The 24,764-nt window shown below is 38.3% G+C and overlaps 1 long non-coding RNA gene across 1 annotated transcript; it reads right to left on the bottom strand.

Annotated features, from left to right (window-relative positions):
- LOC125366211 lies at positions 1 to 24,213 on the bottom strand. The gene is made up of 3 exons (XR_007213817.1): positions 24,201 to 24,213; positions 21,288 to 21,295; positions 1 to 152 (listed from the first exon to the last, which is right to left on the bottom strand). It is a non-coding gene; the product is annotated as an uncharacterized LOC125366211 (long non-coding RNA).
- Positions 24,214 to 24,764: the final 551 nt, after the last annotated feature.

The raw sequence follows: 24,764 nt of genomic DNA on the forward strand, positions 1-24,764 counted from the left end.
AAAATAATTCCTACCCTTTTCAGTATCTCATACGTTCATGTCTACTACTGGATAGTATTTATTCAGTAAAATAAGTGAAAACAGAAGCAAGGTGCTGGAATAAGTGAACATGGCGAGATGGGTGAGGTAGAATGATGAATAAGTTTTTACCTCTATAGAAACTGATAATAAAGTAAGTGACTTCTTGTGAAAGGCATCATCTCCTCCAACCCAGATAGACAAGGTGTGCCTTCAGTATCAGAAGGCTGCGGCCTGGAGCCATGAGATCTATTGGTTAGTTCGAGTCACCCTGTTTTGCCTTTTCACAGCATCTTGATATGATCGGCTAGAGATAGTGGTGGTCAGAAATGGACCTGGTCATCGATTCGTACATTTCTTCCACTGCCCTTTGCTCAGCAATACTCGAGAGCCAGAAGCTATGCTTTTGTTCTTTAATTTACCTGGCAGAAGACCAGTTGACATCATCATTTAGAACAGTATCTCTCTGTTCTGTGATTTGGTTGACCCTCAACCAGTGGAAAGTGAAAACAACACAACCATTCATAAGTTCTCTGTCAAGAGCTTGCCTCTGCTCTGCTCACCTCCTGCTTGTTTCAAGGATATGGTGTAAGGACGGACAAAAATCACAGGGATGGACTGAAGCATACGGCCTGCTAAGTGAAAGCTTTGCTTGGCTATGTTCTAAGAGACAGCATGGTAGGCTGTTACCCTGGTCTTTGTGGTAGAGCCTCTGTTAAAGGGGAGAGGGGTGGTATGGCTGGAGGTGTTTACTGTGTCCTGATAGATTGAAATGTGCTCTTGATCATTTTATACCACATCCATGACTTGAGATGTGAATTTTAGGAATCTCTGAATCTGGAACAATCACTGAAATATTTGAATGCTTTTGTGAAGCGTAATACAACTGGGAGGAATCTAACATACAGTAAGTAAGAAATCTCAATCTTAGAATTGTGCAAAAATATTAGGACATACGCATTGATTTTTTTTTCAGCACAAACCCAATCACTTAGATCACCTAGGAGTGAACCGTCAGCTTTATAAAATGAAGAACTATCTGCTACACTCAAATTATTTGTGTGATTCCTAGTGGTCCCCAGCTGTCAATTTATATATGCCACATCTTTTAATTTTTGATTAATTTATGCACATACATTCACAAGTTTTGCTTAATCTGGAAATTCTTTTTTTTTCTTTCTTCTTCTCTCCCTCTCCCCCTGTACTTAAGACTTATACGTAAACTGAATGAAATCACAAAGTCCATGATTACTAAGAGGAAAATGCAATAGGTATAGGGTTTTCTTTTTCCTTTCCTTCTCTCTCTCACTTTTTCTTTTCCTTCTCTCCTTTCCCTCCCTCCCCCTCCTTCTCTTCCTTCTTTATCTTCTTGCTTCCTTCCTTCTTCCTTTTTTTCTCTTTCTGTTGTATAAAGCAATATAGCTACTTTTAAGTTAATTTAGGAGTGAGATGTTAGTTTAGTTCAAGTTACAAGTTGCAGAATTGAATAGCATAGTCCAACTACTTACTGTACTCTTTTCTGTCTCCTTTCAGGAATGCAAATTTCATTTTTAGAAAACACAGACACAGACACACACAGACACACACACACACACACACACACACACACTAGATTTGAATTCCGAGACAGCACTGAATTGACTAAAGTTTGAAAAGAATTAAAAATGCTTTCCTTCACCTTTTCTTGGTTGGTATCATTCACGTCCAGGTTTCTTTCCCTGTCCTGTGTTCTGGGGACTCGGTCTGTCCATCATGTCTCTGTGACGATATCAGAATGGAGACATCAATGTCCAACTAAATAGTTCTATTGTGCTTTGTGTTTCTAAGTAGAAGAGAATGCAGAATCAGTATCCCCATGTACTATTTATGTCTAATTTTCTGGATAGATTTGTAACACACTTCGAAACCGTCAGTGAGTTGCTGAATAATAAAGAGCTTAACATGCTAAAAGTGTGTGCTTGTACCTACATCTCCTATAGTGTAAATACTATTTGCTGAAAATCTGAATATTGCCTCCTGCACTTAGAACAAAGACAGCACAGTGAACTACTTCTATGGGTTTGGGACAGTATGTCAAATAGTTGTATTTGAAATAACACATGAGTTGCATCTGTCGGCATTACAATAAGTCTTTGTGCAAAGTAGCATTTCTAATTGCAAATGCTCTGTCAACCTCTTAAATGGGTTCGGTATGTCTTTCTTACATAATCTACTTCCCCCTAAAAATGTCAATTATTTATCAGAGTTAATTAGAAAAATAAATTGTACATCCAGTAATGCTCCGCTGGGTGCTATGGCTTTTGAGCAGAGTCCTGGAGTAGGGAATAAATTCAAGGAGAGAGGGAGATGGGGAGGGGAAGACAGGGAGTATAGACAGAGCTAGAAGGATGAAGGGGAGAGGGATAAGGGAGGGAGAAGAAAAAGGAGGAGGAGGGATGGAGAGGGAGGAAGGGGAAGAGGATAGGGAAAGGGGAGAGGGAAAGAGAAGGAAGAGTAGAGAAGGAGAGAGAGTGAAGGGGAGAGATAGAGAAGAAAGAGAAAAGGGGGAGAAGAGATTGAGAAAGAGAAATCAGGAGGAGGAGAGGGAGGGTAAGTGGAATGAGAGGAGGAGAGGGAGGTCAAGTGGGGGAAGGAGAGAGAGAGAGAGGAAATACTGTGTTCCCTTGCCACTAGTGTACTAAGCACATAGATACCCCTAGCCTCTACCATAACCTAGTAAGATGGAAACCTTAAGTTGCTTTTTCCTCTGGTGCCCAAAAGTCTGCTGTTTCCTGACTCACAAATTCCTCACTGGGACAACAATATTGTCCCATTTTGTTTTTAAATGCAACCATTTTTCCTGGACATTTTCGATGCTAGATTTGTTTCATGGCAGGGGGAGGGGGAAATTCTAACCCATGGATATCCGTCAGTGAGGTCAAATTAATTGCCAGAACCCTTGCAGCCATGCTGTGAGAAGCCAAATCAAAGAGAGAGTGGAAATCAGGGAGAATTGTGTCCGTGAATGACATGTCTCTAGATTTTCTTTGCATTTGTGAGATCTAACCTATTCTTTACTGCATACAATAAGCAATATATCTAAAGAGAATTACCTAGACCATAGGCGGGTATGAGAAGTAAGTGAGCAGCTTACGTTTAACTTGAACCCGATTTTGCTGGAGTTGGTCACTGTGGAAATGACATCTTTTCTGGGGAGCTGAGGAAATGCGGCTGTTAATGTAAAATAAACACAAAGGGAATTCACTGGGGTTTGAAAATGCCCTTGAGACACTTGGATTTGAGTGACCTTGATAACCCACGGCTTGCTTTATTCCCTGAAACAGAATTATATAAATTCTGCACTTTTAATGGGGCTTTCACTATAGCTAATGACCTGAATCTACAGAGGCCTTGAGCAAAGCAAGCACTGGACAGCTCCAAAAATAAAAATAAACCCTCTCAAACAACAACAAAACGAAACCTGCTTAAGTTGCCTCAGCATACCTGAAGAAGACACAACACGGCATCAACACAGGATATCTGATGAGGCGTCAAATGCACCTCAACCAGCCTCCATTCTTACTTGCATTTCTTACTTGGATACAAATATAGGACATACTCCAGGTGATTTCTTTTCTTTTCTCCTTCCTTCCTTCCTTCCTTCCTTCCTTCCTTCCTTCCTTCCTTCCTTCCTTCCTTTCTCTCTTTCTTTTTTTTTTTTTTTGTCAGTTGTGGGGCTTGAACTCTGGGCCTGAGCACTGGGTCTGAGCTCTTCAGCACAAGGCCAGCGCTCTACCACTTGAACCACAACACCACTTCTGGTTTTCTGGTGGTTAATTGGAGAGAAGCATCTCATAGACTTTCCTACCTGGGCTGGCTTTGAACTGTGTTCTTCAGAGCTCATCCTCTTGAGTAGCCAGGATTACAGGTGTGAGTCACTGGTGCCCAGCTCAGATGACTTCTTTTTAACTGACTAGCCAACACATTCTCCTCAGTTTGAAATATTGAGTCCCATCTGCCGCAGAGTTGGAGTCTTCTTCTGAATGTCTTGCGAGGCATGTTCAAAGCCTTGTGTTTTGTTTTGTTTTTTTGTTTTCGTGTGTGTGTGTGTGTGTGTGTGTGTGTGTGTGTAAAGGGGCTTGAACTCAGGGTGCTATCCTTTTGCTTTTCAGTTCAAGCCCGGTGCTCTACTACTTGAACCACAGCTCCACATATGGCTTTTTGGGTGGCTCATTGGAAAGAATAGTCCAACAGATCTTCCTGCAAAATCCTGCTGCTTAGGATGAGTTTGGGAGAATTCAAACCATACTTTGTGCAATGGAAAAGAGCCTTAGCCAATACACACGAGATAAGGACAAACAATTGTTTTTTCTACTGCATCACATATTTTAGTAGGAATGTCTTCCTTAAATCTAACCAAAATGAAGCTATATGCTGTTGGTGGCTCATGCTTGTAATCCTTGTTTGTCTTTTTTTTGGGGGGGGGGGGGTACTGGGGATCAAACCCAGGACGTTACACTTGCTAGGCAAATGCTTTGCCACTGAGCTACATCCCAGCCCTCATGCTTGTAATCCTAACAACACAGGAGGCAGAAATTTGAGGATCATGCTTCAAGGCCAGGTCAGGCAGGAAAGTCCATTAGACTCTTATCTAAAATTAACCCCAGAAAATGCCAGAAGTAGAGCTGTGGCTCAAGTGGGAGAGTGTTAGCCTTAAACAAAAGGAGCTTAGGGACAATACCCAGGCTCAAAGTTCAAGCCCTTGGACCTACAAAAACAAATATAAAAAGCAAAATCTGGCAAAAGATACTGTTCCATTCGTAAGGAAATGGAAGGACTTGGAAAAAATCGTATTAAGTGAAGTGACCCAGACTCAAAGAAATATAAACCCTATGTTGTCCCTCATAGGGAATAAATAGCTAGTACATGATTAGGTTAGTCATGGTAGAAGATCAAAATAACCCAATAGCTACACCCATATGATCACATAAGATGATGCCAAGTGAAATGAAATCCACGTTATGGAAACAAGAGTTATAACGCTGTTGTAATTATTATCAAAATGCCGTGTGAAACCATATCTTTTGTATTTTTTTCTTGTCTGTTTGTTTGTTTGGTTGTTCAGTTTTGTTCCTCTTATATTCCCTTCCTGTGGTTGTACCCCCGCTACCACTATATCTCATCCAAATACCCTCGATACTGTTTATATGGGTATTAGAAGTGAGGAAGGGAAAGGGACAAAGGACAAGAAGACAAACCATTTCAAAAGCAATACTTACAAAAACCACTTGGTGTAAATCAATCATTTGGTGTACAACTCTTGGGGGAGAGGAGAAGGGGGAGGGGGGAGGGGGGAAATGTGGGAAGAGGTAACAAGTTGAACAAGAAATGTACTTATTGCCTTACATATGAATCTGTAACCCCTCTGTACCACACTTTGACAACAAAGAAAAAAGTTTAATTTTAAAAAATGGCTTCAAGTTCCTGTGGCATACCAGAGAGATGTGTGAACTTGAACAATTTTTTAGCTGTCCCTCAGTTTCTTCCTGTCAATATTTACCTTCTGGGATGTTTAAGTCTTTTGGTGGTGCTATGGAAAAATACCAGGGACTGGAAAATTTATAATACATATATAAATAAGAGAAGTAAAAACGGTTCTAGAAACTGGGAAGACTGGGACTGAGGATGTCTCATTTGATGAAGTCCTCATTGCTACCCCTTCCTGTACCAGATATTAGGTATTAGGGAGGAAAGAGAGAGAGAGAGAGAGAGAGAGAGAGAGAGAGAGAGAGAGAGAGAGAGAGAGAGAGAGAGAGAGACAAAGAGGAGCAAAGTCACCATTTTATGATTCCATTCCCATTGTAATGGCATTAATCCATTCATGAAGAGGGTGAAACCCTTGTGAAATAGACATCTCTAAGGGCTCATGTTTCAATACCCTGAACAACAGCAACTAAATTTCCTTAGGTATTAGAGACAATGAAGATCCACATCCTAATATGGGTGAATCATGTGTACCTCATAAGGATTTTCTGCCCATATGCACATATGTACACACGTGCGCACATGCACACACACACACACACACACACACACACACACTATCCAGTAGATAGGAATTGCTCCACAGATCAATATTCCCTCTTTCCTTTCCAATGTTTTTATAACAGTATGCATCCAAGAAATTTGAGAGTAGAAATATAATTATCTATAGGAGAGCAATTCTTTATGAATAATCAAAAACAGTTGTTTCAACACATCCGTGATTTCATTTTGCAGTGGTAACAGATGGCTGAGGCCATGTTTCTAAACGTATTTTGTTCATGCTTCCAAGAGAGCTTGATGTCCATCTCACTTCTGCCACCACTGTGCTGTGAGTTTTGTGAGGAAAGACTTTTACCTCACTGGCACACTGTTTTTGAGTATGCATTACATGGATATTCTTTAATGTGATCATAATTCTTTGTGGCCAAATTTAAAGATAATGTTAATGACAGTAATAATAATGAAACACTAAAAATGTATCAGGATTTTTTCCTCACCTACTTCTACTTCTTTTATACTTTCTTCCTGGCTTTTTTGCTTTTTTCATATAGATAGATGATAGATTACATACAATATATGAATATATGCATCTGTATATATAATGTCTGAGTATTTACATTCTGTCAAATTTACATGTAGAAAGTTTAATGCCCAAAGAATCACGTTAAGCCGTGTGCCCCTTGGGTGGTGATCAAGAGTGCAGAGAACTCAGGAGAGGTCTGAGTGCTATTACAAAAGAAGAGATCTACAGGGCTTCTCTTTCCTCCACCACACAGGCACAGAAGGCTCTGTCTATGAGCCAGAACCAAGCTCTCACCAGACTTGATCGGGGTCTTCTCCACCTCACATATAGATTCCCACTGCCAATTAACCACCTAGTTTATGAGATTTAGAGCAGCCTGTTCTATGAAGGCATGCATATCACTTAGCACAGTCTTTCTCTTCTTTTCTTATTCTGGTCAAATTTAGCTGGGAAAAAGTGGTTGTCCTTTTATACCTTCCCAATAAGTAGCTACGATTTTAACACTTAAACTATAGCTTTGTAGTCTCCTGACTCCACAAATGAGGAAAAAGTTGATCTGTTCTCAAAAAAAAAAAAAAAAAAAAGCAAGCATAAAGTGAATAGAGATCAAATTGAAATATTTTGGGTTACATTTCCCAATATCATATCTAGCATGGATCCCAGAGAAATCGTGATTTGTAAACAACAACAGTAATAATAAATTTTTTCACTAAAGCAACTATTATGAAGTGAGTTCTTTTATTCCTATATTGCAAATAAATGTTAGAATAATCATGGATAGCTTCAACTGAACTGAAAACAACCTTGGAGCCATCAAACAACAGAAAGTTTTGTTTATCCTCCTCCAGAAATTTATCATTGAAATTATTATTCATCACTCTGGACAACAACTAATGCAGAGGAATTTCAGGCCTACTTGACTTCTTGGGGTTTGGGAATACAAAGAACACAAAATATTAGTGATTTTTTTAACCAGAAGGGAGAAAATAACAACAAAAATAGGCAAGTACAATTTTTATGCCAAGGGCTAGGGTGATACTTTCATGATGTTCCTGAGAAGTACTGGAGTTATAATCACCGTAGGACTAATAATTATGGAAATGCCTCTGGTAATTGCAGCTCTATTAGGAGGTTGAATGTTCCAGATCCTCTGTGTGCCACCTTGTGGTCAGAGAGGCAAATAAGTTTTCCATCTAGTAAATCTGGAAAGTATTCTGATTTTTCCTCCGCAGCCACGGGATCATATTTGGAAGATTAACTTAGTAAGCATGTTGTCAATCATAGCTACAAGATACAAGGGGCAGGCAGCCATTCAACTCAGAAAATAGCATACAATGAAAACCAGCAAATGGTTTTGGTCTCAGTATGGATTTCATGGGGTAGATTTTTCTTTCTGCTACTTTAACATGAATAACCTGTCTAGAAAAGGAAAGTAGAGTCATTTTAAAGCTGGCCTTTCAATCTACAAATATAGACATGGAATTCTGGATAGCTTCCATTGATAATCTAGTGTGCGTGCAAACACACACACACACACACACACACAATCCCAGAAAACTATTTATTGCAAGAGAAACCATCCAGCATTTAGGTGACCAATTACTAGGATTGTTTCAGAATTGTGATGCCAGAGCATATATAGAAAGAGCTTAATAAACAAAATCTTAAGGATTGAGTAAAGATTTGCTTTGCAAGTGTGTGCAATATCATCTCATAATTTTATCCACTTCAAAGAGCTGTGATATTTGTTTAAAGGATTTTTTTTGTTTGCCAAATTCCACTTTTGTCAGTATCCAGATGTGAAGAACAGAGAAAGACAGGATTGGCCACCTTCCCATAGAGTGCTGTCTACTAGGGATTAAATGTTATATTTTAAAATGAGCTCAGAAATGAAATAGTCATTGTCTTATACCATCAGGGCTTGTTTGATATATATGTATTATAGATACAAATATATGTACATATGTAAACATGCACATTCATACATGTTATATATATACACATTGTTTGTATATATGTGTAGTCAAGATGAAAATATTAGAAAATAATAAATTGCATCAAGCCTCCAACCTTAAGAAGAGAGAAGACAGTCCATAAGTGATTTCAATTCATTGTCTCTGCTGTGCTGCTATGCTGATACTGGTATAAGCCACTTAATCCACGTTTTAGTCTTCATCTCCTGGTCTCTATCTCATTGATTTTTCTATCACTTGATCTTCTTTAGCTCTTTTATGTCTTATTCTCACTCTATATTTAGTCTCTCTGTCTCTTGCTGTCTGTCTCTGTCTCTTTGTCTCTTTATTTCACTCTCTAATTTAGATGGAAATCTAGGAGGCCCACTGACACAAACTTGAATCTCAGCCTACAGATTGCTTCATATGGCCTTAGGCAAACTACTCAAACTTCTAAGCCTTTTCTGTATCTGTTGAATAGGGGTTAAAGTAGTTTCTCATAAACTTGTGACAATTACATGACACTTGGTATGTAAAAGCCCTAAAGACAATACCATGCATGGAGTAAATAGCCAATAGATGATGCCTATTTTTGTCACGAAGTGAGAGATGTGTGTATTTTAATATTATAATCCCTGTCATTTTAAGATGTCCTAACAGCCTTATATATAGATAGGATGTCTCTGTAAATCAGAGTTAGTATGAAATGTGTCTCATAGAATTTTAGAACAGAAGTTTCTAGGCACTTCTTCTAAGTACTTTATTGATGAAATATACAGAACTAGAACCATCTCATATGTAACCATATGTTAATTACAGAACCAATAAAAGACCTCTTCATCCCCAGAGTTCTCGACAATGAATAATAAATACTCTAACTCGAGTAATTTCATTTCTCCCATTTGATCTTCTGGCCTTGCTTCTTATCTCCCTCCCTCCCTCCCTCCCTTCCTGTCTTCCTTCTTTCCTTCTTCCCTCCCTCCCTCCCTCCTTCCCTTCCTTCCTTCCTTCCTTCCTTCCTTCCTTCCTTCCTTCCTTCCTTCCTTCCTTCCTTCCTTCCTTCCCTTCCCTTCCCTTCCTCCTTACCTCCTTTCCTTCTTTTCATCTTTCTTTCCTCCTCTTATGTATGTAAGACAAGAATTAATGGAGCTAAAATGAGATAAAATTTTGACACCAGACCTTGTTTTTTAATGCCTGAATTCATGCATTCTTATATTGAGAATCTACCTTGGATCAGGACATCCATAGATATTCTAAAGCGATGATAAACTAAATGGATAATGAAAGTTTTGTTATAGAACATAAACTGGGAGAGACAGAAAGCAAAGAAATAAATATATAATTTGATGTGAAGACTGCAAAGTGATACTAAAAAGAAAGGAATTCATCCATTCATACAGCAACAGGCTCAGACACCAAGAACAGAGAAAGTAAAGCATGTGAATACCTGAAAAAGAGTTCCCAGCCCATACAAATACCCTGAAGCAGAATTTGAGAATCTGTTGGAGTAGCAAAAATTCAGTATTGAACAAGGTGTGTTTCACATAACTATTTGATACCCAAGTAGGAAGGAAGAGTACGAATCTGTATTTAAGAACTTAGAGTGCACAGTACAAGTAATGTATCCAATGCCTAACATATGAAACTGTAACCTCTCTGTACATCAGTTTGATAATAAAAATTTGAAAAAGAAAGAAAGAAAGAACTTAGAGTGGGGGAGAAGGTCATCCATGACAATAAATCTTGAAGCCATCTGCCTAATTGTTTGAAAATACAGGCCAGCCTGGGGCCTCCTGGGAATAAATACAGATAGGGACCAGCAGTACAACACTGAGGCAGGACACTGCCATGTTGTACGGATGAGACATCAATGAACTTAATAAAGAGAAATGAGAATGAGCAATTTTGAAAGTGTATGAAACGGCAGAGAAATATTAACATACAAGCCAGATGCAGATGCCAAGAACTGATGGCCCTGATGGATAAGATTAGATGTAATCTCATCTATTTGCGAGTCTGGAGACAAGAGGAGAGGGCGTTCAGGTCAATTCCTGACAGAAAAGTACATGTGACTCCCTCACTACAAAGGGAATCTGGACACCACAATGCACTCAAGTGACCCCAGCAATGATGGGAAGCCTAAAAGTACATGGATCACAGCTCATAAGTGAGACCCTAGTTCATGAATAACCTGCAAAAAACAAGGTTGGAGGCATGGATAAGTTGGTAGACCATCTTCCTTCTAAGTACATTGTTTTGGAGTCTAAATCTCAGTACTACTAAGTAAAAAGAAGAAAGAAGAAAGAGGATGAGGAGGAGGAAGAGGAAGAGGAATAGGAGGAGGAAGAGGAGGAGGAGGAAGAGGAAGAAGAGGAAGAAGAAGAAGCTGACAAATGAAGAATGTGTTCCAAGGAATGAAGCTGGAATGTAATGTTTGATGACTGGAGAAGAATGACTATAGTGAATACCTGATGGAAGGAGAATCCAGAGGAAATAAAGAAATGAAAGACTGCTGGGGGATAATTTTCAAAAAGCCTTAATGTAAAAGGGAGAAAATACATGAAAGAATAGTTGGGGGCGGGGGGAGAGATAAGGACAAATGGAGCTTAAAAATTTTTTTTTACTTTTTTTCCCTTCATATTTCTTTTGTCAGTGGGAAGTAGTTCAGTGTGTTTATGAACAGATGGGAATGGTCCTTCTCTTAAGGAAAAAATAGATAATGTAGGAGAGAGTGGATAACTGCAGATACAGAGTTTGTGAACAAATGGGATGGGGGAGGGATAGCAGCCAATCTGCAAGTAGAGTATGGAGTGGTGGTATGTTGTTTTAGCTGCAGGCATGCAAGGGAAACAGCATAGATAGGAGACACACAGTGGAATTTCTGTTAGCTTAGAGAGCACTAGAAATGGAAGTCATTCTCTTTATCTGACTGCAGTTTTACAGTGTTCTGAGTGGCAAGGCAGCTGAATGAGGATAAAGGTGCTTATGATAGGTTGGAGTGGAGGTAATCAAGGTTCAAATGCAAATCTTCAGGGCTAGAATCTTGACAGACTGGGGCAATACACTAGGTTTGAATATAAGAGGATGAACTGGAAGTCTCCCTGGGAGCTTTATGATCAGACTATTTTGCTCCTTCTTTTTGCAGAGTGCTAAGGTTTGAACACATGGCCTTTTGCAGGATGGACAACTGGTCTATCACTGATCTGTTACCACCATAACCACCAGCTCTTGGAATCACACTTTTCAATAACTCTGCCCAAGTGTGGTTGTATGCTTTTCTTCACCTGTAACATATTTGTTATCAAATCTAGTTTCCAAGAAATAATACAATCAAAGAAAAGAAATCCAGCTATCCAAATGGCAATTTGGATGGGTTCACATCCAGCTATGGGGGTACCTATATTTACTATGTGCATCTTCAACTAATCTGGGTATGTGTATAGGTATATTGGTGTCCTCTTCTGTTTAAGAATTCTTATGTATTACTTTTGTTTATGGAAAACAGTAAACTATTACTTGTTTTGATTGCTGAGATTTTTTTTTTTCTGTTTGGTTTTGTTTGGGTTCCTCTTAAATTTTATACTTGAGCTGTCAGGGTCTTTAGCCCACAGTGCTCTCCTTACCTGCAGGAGAGAGGGGGAAGCTCGCCTTGACCAGGGTGGGCCAAGAAAGGAGAAAGATGGACCGCCCGCACCCAGTCTCCCCTCACCAGAGGACAGTCAGATGCATCTGGGAGAATGTCTGCACACTTCTTGCTTTATTGAAATAAGCTCCACTCTTAAATAGGTCAGAGAGCTGCAGGAAGGGGAGGGGCATACACACACCTATCTAGGGACTGTGAAGGGAGGCCTGAGCTGTCCGTCAAGGGTGGAGGGCCGAGGGACTAATCCTAAGAGGCGGCCTAATTCTACCTCACAGCCCACAGGACCGCCTCCGGGTTCACCACCAGGCGCCATCTTGGCCACACGTGGTCCCAAGACTGGGAGGCGGGGCCAGCTAGAACCACCTTTCCAGGTTCCATGTAATAGTCACACGTGACCCAGGGGCCAGAAGACAGGTGGGGCCAACTAGGACCGCCTTTCCAGGTTGCAGCGTAACAGCCACCCGTGGCCCCAGAGCTGGGAAACAGGCGGGGCCGGGTGGGACTTCCTCTTTCTGATGCAAGGCATCTGGGCATGCCCCACATTGAGCTAAATAATTCCTTTGACTAATTCTAAATCTGACTAGCAAGACAAATGTGTAAAAAGATACAGGTATATCAACATTGATACAAAGAGATGGAGAATTTTCCTTTCTTAAAGAAATGAAACTTCATCAGTTCCAAAAAGGAAAGGACAAAAAAAAAATACAGCTACAAGAAATGAAATAATTCCATAGTGCTATCTGAATTCATTGTTTTTGCTACAAAATAGTCCACTTTGTTCAATTATTTTTATGTTGCTTTAATAGATATACATTCCTCACTGCAACGGTTAATGCTCACTAGTTCAAAGTAGATGGCTGAGTTGATGCAAGGCAAATTTATTTACTTGACTTGAAAGTTCCACAGTGTGTAGAATACCTCTAGGGAAAGCCAAGTGCAGCTTTGAAAAAAAAAAAAAAAACCCAAGAAGCTATGCAGTATTAGCAAATAGGTCAAAACTTAATCTCCAGGGAACCATTTTTCATATCCATTAATTTTTAATCATTAGTATTATTAATAACTTTAATCCTATTTTATGAACCCACTTGGAAGCCACTTAATTTCAACACGCAAGAGCATTTAATCAAAACATGTCAACCATAATTAGCCTGAATAGAAAACATTCCTTGTTTGAATACGTGTTTTACAATCATTACATTGTTCATCCTAAAATAAACCTATGAACGTTTTTATCTCTGCTTTAATGAGAGGGTACGCACAGTTAAATGGTTCAATTGAATTTACTCAGCCTCCAACCATCAGGCATGAGCAATAACATTGATGTCCTTTTCAATCGATTTAACTGAACACTCAGAAGCACTATTCCAGGCCAGAGGTCAGCAATTCTTCTTATAAAGAATCCAGTAGTCAATGTATTAATGTATGTATGTATGTATGTATGCATGCATATACATACATACATACATATATATATATATATTACTTTCTTATCACTTAACTTTGTCATTGTCAGAGGCAATGGGTAGCCAACACTTGTGTTCCCATTGAAGTTGATGAAAACAGAAATTTGAATTGCATAGACCTCTCAAACACTACAAAATACACTGTTTCCCTGTTGATTATTTTTTCCAGCTTAAAAATGTAAAATCATGGGCTGGGGATATAGCCTAGTGGCAAGAGTGCCTGCCTCGGATACACGAGGCCCTAGGTTCAATTCCCCAGCACCACATATACAGAAAACGGCCAGAAGCGGCGCTGTGGCTCAAGTGGCAGAGTGCTAGCCTTGAGCGGGAAGAAGCCAGGGACAGTGCTCAGGCCCTGAGTCCAAGGCCCAGGACTGGCCAAAAAAAAAAATTAAAAAAAAAAAAGTAAAATCATTCCTAGTTTCCTGGTGATGCAGGTTGGGAGTCTGATTTGACTGCTATGTTATTTTATAGCCATGGATGGAAAGCATGATGCTCGGAATTGCGCATCTTACAAAGGCCCAAGATTTTATGTCTTACGAGTCTAGTATATAAGGATATTCTCCAGTAATGCAGGATCTTTCAACCTACTCATTTTCTTGATGGAGATACTTGACCATCTATAGTACCCAATCCTGTATTGTATTCCATGAGCAAAAGGCAAGGCAAGTGCTGGTGGCTCACACCTGTAATCCTAACTACTCAGAAGGCTGAGATCTGAGGACTGTAGTTAGAAGCCAGCCCTGAAGTAAAGTCCTCATGAGATTTTTATCTCCAAGTAACCACTCCAAAACTGGAAATAAAGCTGTGGCTCAAAGTAGTAGAGCACTATCCTTGAACAAAAGAGCTCAGGGATAGTACTTAAGCCCTGAGTTCAACTGCCACAACCACCACCACCAACAACAAAAAGTCAAGGAATATATTAGGGAAGTCATTCTGCACAAATAATGGCATATTTGAAGAGTGGATTTTTTTTAAAAAAAAGAAAAGCCTCCCAATGTTGCTATGTCTTCATGGAACATGATCTTTTATTGCTGTTTTTTCCATTTTAATTCTGTTTTTAATCAACACTTCCAGTAGAATTGATAGTCTTCAAAAATCTACAGGAATGTTCTTCCAAAGTGTGCTTCTCTAATGATCTGAGTCCTGTTAAAACTCTTTCTAAAGTTTTCTTGGAAGATTTTCTATGTAGACAGCAAGAAGGAGAAGAAAGAAGCTAAAAACAAACAGACAACACGGGTGGTATATTGTCACAGCAGTAGCTGTGCTGTGCTGGTGTCCTTGGGCTTTCTAGGCAAATCCATGGCTCTCCTGAGACATCCTTGGCCTAAGTAAAATGTGCAACTTATCCCAATGAGGCAATCAAAGAAAAGTTTTAGAGAAGGAAAACAAGTGAGAAAAATGGCAAAGGATTGTGCAATGGTTAAGGAGAGAAAGTCGCTGGACACCTCTGCCAACTTCTGCCTGTCCCTATTGAACACTGTTTTCAGGGTTCCCAAGATTGGGCTTGACAGGGTCCTGTCCACTTGCTCTTTGGTACATTTCATCTCTCCTGTAAGGGAACACAAATGTGTGTTCTTTTTACCACACATTAATATGTTTACTTCCCTAAAAAGTCTATTCCTGTATTTTGTAGAAAAAAAATATAGCATCCAGCCAGATGAAAAATAATAGTATCCTATGGAGATTTTGCCTGGGTTTGTTTTAATTTCTGTTTTAGCTGAGACCACTAGAGAAGCTTTTATCTGTTCATAGGTCTCTGACAGTTCAAGCCATCTTCCTGTATAGCAAGTTGTGATTGAAAACAGGGCGCCAATAATTCTAGAACTCCCAGAGAGACTTGGGCCATCATAAACCAATCATAAAAGGTTGTGCCCTTCAGTTCAAGTGTCAAGAGTAATTTTTTTTCCATGACATAATGGACCTTTCAGACCCTTTGGAAAGAAAACTCACCAGCCAGACCATTCCTTTGTCTATAGAGCCTTTCCAACTGTGATGCAGTTGAGGTCATCTAAAGAGGGTGAGTGAGCACATGTATTTAGGCACAGGGCTTTCTAGACCAAAAGCATTAGTTATGGAGGTGGCCATTGTTGTTGTTCCAAGCAAGGAAGAGAATAAAAGTATAATCACACTAGGTCATGTGTAAATTTATGCTGTTTTTACTGGCTCTTAACCCTTTTCCTTCCAGGAATTGTTAAATTCCTTTGCAGTCATATATCAGCCCTTGGATATGTTCTCACTGAGGGTGACTGACGGTAAGGTCCCTCAGTAGACAGACCCACTGAATAGAAATCAGATCAAGCAACCAGTTGCCTGGAAATTACGTAAGAGAAAGAAATACCCTGGTATTTTCAGATAGGAAATTATGAAACTCTCATCGAACATGAATTCATAGACTCTTGTAAATTCTCCTGTGAGAAAAATATCATTATTGGTCTGAGGAGATCTTCAGGGGCATCGTTATGGATAAACCTTATCTGAGGAAGTCATCTGATTTCTACGTTGCTGGCAATGAACTACAGGACAGGCTGCCTTTGATGGAGACCTAGGAGGGGGAGAGAGCCTCTGTTCATAGTTAAGAGGTTTTTTTCTTTTCTAGTTCATTATTTCTTCCCCTCTCCCCATTTTTGTTGTTTTATATCATGACCTGTAAGTCAATTTGACGACAGTCACTTTCCATTATGAAGAAGTGATTGTGATTTTCCTTTTTTAATTTTCCAACTGGACTGTCTCATCATGTAGGTCTGGCAGGGTTTCATGGTGTCGAATGTTCCTGGTGATTTTCTGCCACATCACGTTGGTAGGTAAGACTTTTCAATGGAACCTGTAGAGCTAAAGTCATGCAGGTCTTGAACTATATTTCGAGAGATGGATCGAATGCTAAATCATGGTAGCAATGCAATTCAGAGAACTCCGCCAGATCACCTGTCAAACTTGAATCCTAAGACCCTTCTTGTAGGATGTATGGACTAGAGAATGGGAAAAAAAATACCCCAGAGGCAAGCAAGGAGTGCATGAGGAAAGAAGACAGAGTGTAGAAAGCTGGAAACTAATTTCTGTGCATAATTCACTCAGGGAAGAGCACTGATTCATTTTGAGCCCAGCACTAAGGAGACTTGCATCAATTTCCACTGTACTATGGGTACAGAATCTGCTGTGCTACATGTTGGGTTGACTAGGTAGATGTTTAAATTACTTCTAGAAAGAACTACAAAGCATATTCTCACCATCTTCTACTGGAAGGGAAACTGCTTTAGTTATCTGTTACTAACTACTGTTCTACTGAAATTCTGAGATACTGTTTAGTTTCTGAGCCTTCTAGATGTATTCTACTTTTCAAAATTTCTGAGAGGTGGCAGTAGCTAATTTGAATTTTTTCACATTTTCAATGCATAAGAAATGTGTGTGCTATGGATGAGTAGATAGCTCTTTAAACTGCAAATTGTGAAATGTAATTGAGTTGAAAGCATTCTAAAATCAGATTCGGGCTGGCAAATTATGGAAAAAGCAAATCTCAGAGCTGACCATAGCTCTTCTGCCAGAACATTCTAAAACCAGAATCAAGCAGACAAATTATTGCAAAAGGGAATCTCAGAGCTGACAGTAGCTCTTCTGTCAGAACATATAACTACACAACCATGCTAGTCTTCTTTTTCCTTCTATGAGATTTTTTGGATATGTCATTCTGGAGCAGTTGATGCATATATGTCTATGTATATATGTTTATATATACTTTGGATTTGCTTTCTGCCAACTAAATTACTAAGTCTATTGCTTTCTTACTCGGTACTAAGAAGGCATTGTATTTTATGTCAAGATATCTTACAGTTAAAGCAAGAGTTTTGGGGTTTGATTTATCCAAGTGGAAAATGGCATCATTATGTTTCATCATTATTTTTCAAAGAAATTATTATGGTTGTTTTTCTGTTTTTTTTTCGAAAGCACTATGGCATATGTTAACACATAAACAAGGTTGAATCCTAGTAATCATGCAAGTGAACATTCCCACTTAACTTTTGTTTGCCACGCTGAGTTAACACTTACGGCATGTCTTCACATATTTCAGTTTACATGCAGGGAAATGACAATCATATTGCCAAAACAAAAACAAAAACAAAAACAAAACCAGCATTACTTACAGTGTCAGTTCCTGCCTTGTTAAAACTCAGTGACTCGAAGAATAGACTTCTGTATAAATACAAGTGTTGAAATGAGAGCCTTGATGACAAAGAAGCTAAAAAGCTGGTGAAAGATTTTAAGTTACTGTCATAAAATTCAGAGCGGATTGCTAACCCTAAAAACAATTTCTCAAACACTTGTTTAGAGTTATAACTCCTTTGAGGTTTATGAACAATTGTGAAGAACTGGAGGAATCTCAGATTTAAGTGTAGCAGAATAAATATCTGGATTCAATACTAACAAGTTCATCAAGATATCTAAGGACCTAGAAAGTGAGTAATCATATCATTTGTATTTCCTCTTAACAGTGATCTGATTCTTCTCCTGATGAGCTGTTCACCACCAGTGCTAGACGTTATTTGGGTAGGGCTTTTTATTTCTATATAGTTATAATACAAATTTTACTTATTTGGAATTTATACACAGGAGATTTGAATAGAAGAACATAGATTTAACAAGAGATTGGAATTAAATGTCAATTTAAAAACAGCTATTAGTCAAAGACAGAGGAAAAGCCCAATTAAATGTACACATAACAACCAAATTTAATCTTTAAATGGCAAAAGCACAAGGAAGCATGAATTATGAGCCTAATATTGGGAACTTCGATCTGTAAAAGGAGCCAAAAGCTGAACTTCTGTGTATTTTAGATTTGAGGAAGAAATAATTTTAGGGCAATTAATAAGTGGCTCTGAAAATTTGTGGTCCAATGCTGGTCAGAGTTGCTGAAGCAGAGATTCTGTGAGAAGTTGTCTTCTGTTAAAAGCAGAGGAAAGGGATGGTGGATCTGGAATAAGCAGGCTCAAAGCCATATCTGGTTTCTCCATTCATAGGAAGATGTTTGCTAGAATGTGATTCCTATATTTTGTTTTCTTATTAATTAAAATTGGGTTTGGGAAATCATGTTGAGACAAAAAGAACCCAGAAAAGGCACATAATATGGTAGAGAAATATCCAGAGGCTAAGAAATACCAATTTGATAAGTGTTCCCACCTCGCTCCTTGCATTTCTTACTTTTCTTCTTGGTTGTTGGTAGACGCTTCCTTGTGTAAAGAATAAAGGGCTAACCCATCATCCTGGCTTTGAAAATCTAAAACTCAGACCCAAATTTCCTATTCAATTTTAATATTCCTTTAAGAAATCCATGAATATGTTCAAATATAGAGATTGTGAAGTGGAAAGTACATTTTAACATTTGTCCTTTGATTTAATTGCAACCTGTACTTCTAGTCATCTTATATACTCCATTTTTTATTTATGACTGCTGGAAGAAACCAGGCCCTGTAATGGATTTCTGTGTTTCTTAGAGACTTCTTGTATAAATGATTTCTTCCACTAACTAATTTATATTTATTAACATTACTATTTTGTCATCATTAATAGATAGTCTAGTACTACCAAAAAAAAACCACCCTACATTGTATTTAAGAGATTGCTATTTCTCCAAACACAATTTGTATCTATGACTGTTATTCCCTTCAACTTTCACAGCTAGTCGGTGGCAGATCAAAGTTACAAACATCTGTCAGGATGACCCAAATCTCAATACTACCCACCTAAACAAAAGCATTAAAGTCACATAATTTAGAACATTCTGAAAGTTCAAAATGTGGATTTCATGTGAACAAAACTACAATGAAGAAAAAGGGTTGAGAGTACAAACTTCCCCATCCAGAAATCTATTCTAAAGCAGTGGTTAAAGATGAAGGTAAAATATTATTGCACATGAATAGTAAAGGCATATTTTATACACAATCATGAAAACATATGCTTTCAGCCAATTCTCATTGCATGGAAAATGCTTAAATATTAAAAGTATGGCACTCATGCATTTAAAAAGCATGATGGAGTTGATCTTAAAATTGGGGAATGACTTAAAAGTAGAAAGGAGAAATAGAAGGAAAAGGGGAAATCATCTATCAAAGCATTAGGTTACAATGGTAGAGATTTGAATTTATTTCATTTTTTAAAATTTTTTTACATACTTGTACATGTTGAAATGCTTTTCAAAATCCTTTACATTTTTTTCAGAACAACCATTCAATGTGTTAACAATTTTTCAAAAAGACCTGAATTACATTTTTTTAAAGGCCACCCATTGCCAAAGCCCTTATTCTAAAATTTCACCATGCAGGTACCTAGCCTTTCTTTCAAAAGTATTAGTATAATGTTATTGACCTGACCCACCATGTGGTTTTCATTTTCTATGTAGACTGTGACATAGTCCACAAATATCTACATTAATGACTAGCCTTGGTTTTTGAAGTCTTTGTTTTCTTTGTTGTTGTTAGTTCTGGAAAATTCCAAGTTGCATGCGATCCTAAGATGTTCCACTGAAATAGTACAAAAGAGGAAAGAGACATCCTTACAGGTGTTGTTAGAGAAAAGAGACATCCCTTCAGATGTTTTTAGACACTAGATTAGGTTTCTAATCATCATAGGTCTTACTGGAAAGTATCACTTCCCTTGCCAAGTCATAGGACTGTGGTTTGCTAGAGGACAGGACTTTGCCTCCTTTTGAAAGAACACATTCAATAGAATTTTCAAAGAATATGTTGTCCTCTCCTTCCTCCATTTTGTCCTGCCCTCCTCTGTCTTTCTCATCATTTCCTTATGCAAATGTCCAGGCCATGCAGAAGCACAGGGTAGCACAGAGCAGGGCTTGCCTCTTGCAATGACCTTAATGTTCTTGGCCTTCTTATTGTTTTTATTTTGATTAATATTTCATCAGAATTATTAAACCATGATACTACTGAAACTCCAGTAATAAGGCCTGCCTTTCCATAGTGCCTGTAATGAGCATTCCTGTGTTTCTATTGGGACACCCTGCCCTGAGAAACTGCCACCATGGCTCAGTGCCTTTGAGAGAACTAACCCACTGCAGATAACACAGATCAAGCAATCATCATAATCACTGTGGGAAGAAACAGTAATACAAGGTTTGGTCCAGGGATGAATATGGTATTTTCAGAGTATAATTGTCTCACTCATGGGAGATAAATGAAGTCTCCCTGAACATGACAGAAGAGGTAATTTACTAAAATAATAACCTGTCTTGCTCTAGCAGTATAGAATTCTTAAAGAACACATTGATGTATTATTCTTGTTAGTTTTAACAGATTTGATAGAAAATAAAGACCAAGGTAAGATGGGGACAGAGTAAACACAGAAATAGTCACGGAACAAACACTTGGGATTTTGTTGTGCATATATATATATATATGTATATATATATATACATATATATATGCGCAGATGCAAACACTCTAAGGTTCCATCTCACTCAGAGGACTTCAAGTTAGGCGGTCTTGCGAGCAAATACACTTGTCCACGTTCATATCTGAAAGCTCTTTTATCCAAAAAAGAAACCAAATGACTTCCAATTCAGCATCTGCTCGTCCATGTCAAAAACAAAGAAACAAAACATACTTTTAAATGTCTTAGGTCCTATTTCCTTTTACTCTTTATACATTGCTAAGGACAACTATCTCTACTAATGAGATAAAGCATGTGGGCAGCCTGAAAGATTCAAAGCAGTAGAGCATCACTGAATACAGAGGAAGTAGGTTCACTGTACTCTCCTGGGCCCCAGGGGATTTCAGGCCAAGGTGAACTAGTTTGTTGACATTCATACTGAGTGTATTGGTAAGATGTCACATTGCTGTGACAAAAAGCCCAACACAAACAAGAGAGGAAAGATTTACTTTGTACCTGGTTTCAGAGGCATCAGCCTACAAGTCTTTGGCTCAGCTGATTCTGGGTTCGTGGTGAGTCTGACAGTTATGGTGGTCAGAGCCTGTGGCAGAGGCTAATAGCCTCATGAGGGACAGAAAACAGAAAAAAGAGGAAGCAACTGGGGACCAAGTGTAACCTTCAAAGAGCCTCCCCCAGTGACCCACTTTCTCCAAATAGGTCCCACCTCTTAAAGTTTCCACCATGTCCCCAAATGGGGCCACCAGCTGGGGACATTCAACACATCCATCTGTGGGAGATACACCATATTCAAACCATAACACTGGATCATCATGCGAGTCATAGCATACTGGAAAGTAATATTTCTTTGGTTTATTTCATATTCCATGGACATTTACAAAGAACGACTTATGTACCTAGCCAGGTACAAGGGGATGAAGATATGGAGATAAGGAAGATAGAGCACTGGATTTTGAAAAGCTGGTGATTGGAAGACAGTCATAAATACATAAAAATATTTTAATGCCATGAGAGGAGCAGAATATGCCTGTAAAATACAGAGCAATCACTGCAGAGCAAGGTATGATGTTCAGGTGCCAGTGGCTCACAGCTGTAAACGTATCTGCATAGGAGCCTGAGATCTTAGGATCATGGTTCAAAGCTAGCCCAGCCAGAAGAGTCCCTGTGTGATTCATGTTTCCAATTGACCACGCACAAACCGGAAGTGGCACTGCGGCTCAAGTGGTAGAGGGCTCTCCTTGAGCACAAAGAGGCACAGAAATAGTGCCCAGGGCCTGAGTTCAAGCCTTACAACTGACAAAATAATTTTTTTTAAAAAGCTATGATGTCTAATGCTACATTCCTAGGTACAAACGACACTGATGGCAATCTGTTGGTTTAGTGCATCTGCATGAATAAAAGCACTCACTAGGAACATGCTATGCCTAGAAGCTACTTTTAAGTATATACATGACTACATATGACTTTGGCTTTATGGGTATTTCAGCATATCAAATGAATGAGGACTGAGTTGTAGCTTTTGACTTATTTTCAAAACACTCAATAACACTGCATCTGGCCATAACTCATATGTATTAAATCTTCTAGAATTTACTCACTGAAGTGTTATACTTGTGAAGTGCTTTTGTCTTCCCAAGTCACAATTTCAAACTCTGTAAGACAAAATTTTTCTTCTTGGTCTCTTCTGTCTCCGGTTTTACCTGGTTTATAGCTAACAATGTACTTAATTGGCAGATATGTTTATTGAATTTAATATGATGATTAAATATTACCTGAGTGGTGAGTGAAAACTTAAGTTTTACAGCCAAAGCAGTTCTGAAAATGCAAACCTGTGTCCCAGTAGAGAGGTTATATTCAATGTTTCAAAATATCATACTAGGTAGTTTGTTCTTTTCTGTTTGATTTTATTTTCTTGGTCATGGGACTTTAAAGCAGGGCATGGGTACTGTCCCTGAACATTCTTTTGCTCAAGGCTTACTTTGGCACACCTCCATTTCTGTTGTTGTTGTTCTTGTGTGTGTGTGTGTGATTAATTTTAGAAATAAGAGTCTCACAGCCTTTTCTCCCTGGCCTGGTTTTGAACCACGATCTTCAGACCTCAGCTTCTTGAGCAGCTAGGACTACAGGTGTGAGCTACCAGCACCTAGATGTGGTTTGGTCTTATAGTAGCAGCCTAAAAACATATCCTGTCTACATCTCAAACTGCTGTGGTGACATATTATTGTTTATTACTATCGATTATTATTCAAAAGATCAGTCAGTGAGTGAATGCAAATGCGAGGAGCTTTTCATTTCTCATTGGTGTGAGTATGAATCGAATAAATATATATAAATATACAATATATTAATATATTATTAATTAATTAATATATTATTATATAATATATAAAATATATTTACATATAAATATACATATTTACTGGTACATGTATATTTCTGGTGAGTAGAAGTCCTAAAATAGTCTCATTGTTGATGATATTTCTAGAAATGCAAAGGAAAGATTTGTATTCCTAATGGAACACTACTTCTATGCGTCATGTATCCATTCACAATTGGCCTGTGGATACAAATTGTGACTAATATTTGGTGCTAATATTATAAGTGGTTGCCGTGGAGCAGATCAGTAGGAGCATCATTGTCATTTCCTTGGAAAAATTTAATCCACAGATGGATCCCAACACCCAAGAGTAATGGTGTCTGAAAATAATGGGGATTTTTCTAAATAGACCTGACTCAGCTAAAAAAAAAAATTCTGACTAGAGAAATCTCTATCATGCATCACTCCAAAAAAAGCATACTTACCCAAGTCCTAATGCTTTGGAACATTAAAAAAAATTCCTTATAGGGATAGAGTTAAAACCATTTATTAATTAGAATGCATATATATACATATTTAATTTTAAAGTGAAACAATGTAGCTAGAAAATGCTCACATAAGATAAGGTTTGTGTTACAATATTTAATCCTTCATGTATTAATTTGCATCAATGATTAAGGTAAACATATTTCCCCAGACTTGAAAACTATTTAGTAAAATCAGTACATTTGCTGAGACTTTTTCCTTCAAGATATAAATGTTATTTAGTGGGTGGAAGTGGAAGTGAAAAACAATGCTGGTGGGTGAGTGAGAAAAAGTAGGGGTACATTTATTATGTGTCCCAATAGCGCCATAAATATAACTATACAAAACCTTAGCATTCTGGGCTCATTTCCCTAGTGATTCTCCTACCATATGAACCCATTTTCATTTTACCTACAGTAGAATATTAAAGAATTTCAATCCAAGCTTTGGCAAAATGCTTTCTTTTTTCTAGGTGACTGATTTTTTTTTCCCCAACAGAACTTAATGCCTGTGAGACAAAAAAAAAAAAAAAAAGGAAATTGCATTACCTCTCTGAATTCACATAATTTGTAATATTCTTATGTATATCTATAGATGCCCTCTCATTAAATAAATAATACAGATGAGAAAAATGCATGAAAGATTATTTTCATCCCCCCCCCCCCCCGCCCATTTAGCTTTGATATGTTTTAAGGGATTGGTTTGACATTCAGCCTGGCTTTTCGTTTTTAATTTTTTTTTTTTTTTTTTAGAACTCCAAGAGGAAGTTCAATGAACTGAAACCAGCTATTAACCCGTTCTCCATCCTTGGACTAATACAGAGTTAATCCGTGGCTCTCCAGATCCTTTATTGCCTGCAGCCTGGGTTCTCACACATCTACTGGTTCCGATTTCATGCTAGCTAGCT

This window comes from Perognathus longimembris, chromosome 17 (genome assembly GCF_023159225.1).
Source record: "Perognathus longimembris pacificus isolate PPM17 chromosome 17, ASM2315922v1, whole genome shotgun sequence".
In the NCBI taxonomy this organism is placed as follows: Eukaryota; Metazoa; Chordata; class Mammalia; order Rodentia; family Heteromyidae; genus Perognathus; species Perognathus longimembris.